We start from the raw sequence: 1,194 nt of genomic DNA, 5'->3' as shown, positions 1-1,194 counted from the left end.
AGATTTCTGATGGAGGATCTTGTTTCATTCATGAAACTGAAAGTGGCCTTTGACAGGTCAGAGACTAGATTGGCTAAATTAGAAGTGTTTTGTTCAGGATTCTCTGTCTGTTGCTGAGAAGATGATGGATATGGCTTGCTATTGCTCAGCCTATTACGTCCACCATTGTTAAAGCCTTGTTGAGGCTTTTGTTGATCATTCCATGAGAAATTTGGATAATTTCTCCATGACGAGTTATAGGTGTTTCCATAAGGTTCACCCATGTAATTAACCTCTGCCATTGCAGGGTTCTCAGGATCATAAGCTTCTTCAGAAGCTGCCTCTTTAGTACTGTTGGATACATGTTGCCATCCATTCAGATTTTGAGAGATCATGTTGACCTGTTGAGTCAACACTTTGTTCTGTACCAATATGGCATTCAGAGCATCAATTTTAATAACTCCTTTCTTCTGAGGTATCCCATTATTCACGGAATTCCTCTCAGAAGTGTACATGAATTGGTTGTTTGCAACCCTGTCAATGAGTTCTTGAGCCTCTTCAGGCGTTTTCTTTAGGTGAATAGATCCACTTGCAGAATGGTCCAATGACATTTTCGAAAATTCAGAAAGACCATAATAGAATATATCTAATATGGTCCATTCTGAAAACATGTCAGATGGACATCTTTTGGTCAGCTTCTTGTATCTTTCCCATGCTTCATAGATGGATTCACCATCTTTTTGTTTGAAGGTTTGAACATCCACTCTCAGCTTGCTTAGCTTTTGAGGAGGAAAGAATTTATCCAAGAAGGCAGTGACCAGCTTATCCCAGGAGTCCAAGCTATCCTTGGATTGTGAATCCAACCATATTCTAGCTCTGTCTCTTACAGCAAAAGGGAAAAGCATGAGTCTGTAGACTTCAAGATCAACTCCATTCGTCTTTACAGTCTCACAGATCTGCAAGAACTCAGTTAAAAACTGATAAGGATCTTCAAATGGAAGTCCATAAAACTTGCAGTTTTGTTGCATTAAAGCAACTAGCTGAGGTTTCAGCTCAAAGTTATTGGCTCCAATGGCAAGATGGAGATGCTTCTTCCATCAAATTTGGACGTTGGCTTTGTGAACTCACCAAGCATTCTCCTTGCATTATTATTATTTTCGGCTGCCATCTCCTTCTCTTGTTCTGATATTTTTGAAAGGTTACCTTTAGATTGTT

At 39.4% G+C, this 1,194-nt stretch overlaps 1 non-coding gene across 1 annotated transcript; it reads left to right on the top strand.

Annotated features, from left to right (window-relative positions):
* Nucleotides 1-648: 648 nt before the first annotated feature.
* On the top strand, nt 649-752 carry LOC127743333 (small nucleolar RNA R71). Its single transcript, XR_008004725.1, has one exon. It is a non-coding gene; the product is annotated as a small nucleolar RNA R71 (small nucleolar RNA).
* Nucleotides 753-1,194: the final 442 nt, after the last annotated feature.

The sequence above is a fragment of the Arachis duranensis genome, chromosome 10 (assembly GCF_000817695.3).
Source record: "Arachis duranensis cultivar V14167 chromosome 10, aradu.V14167.gnm2.J7QH, whole genome shotgun sequence".
Lineage (NCBI taxonomy): Eukaryota > Viridiplantae > Streptophyta > Magnoliopsida > Fabales > Fabaceae > Arachis > Arachis duranensis.
The sequence above is the reverse complement of the archived record's forward strand: the minus strand, read 5'-3'. Positions and strand labels throughout refer to the sequence as shown.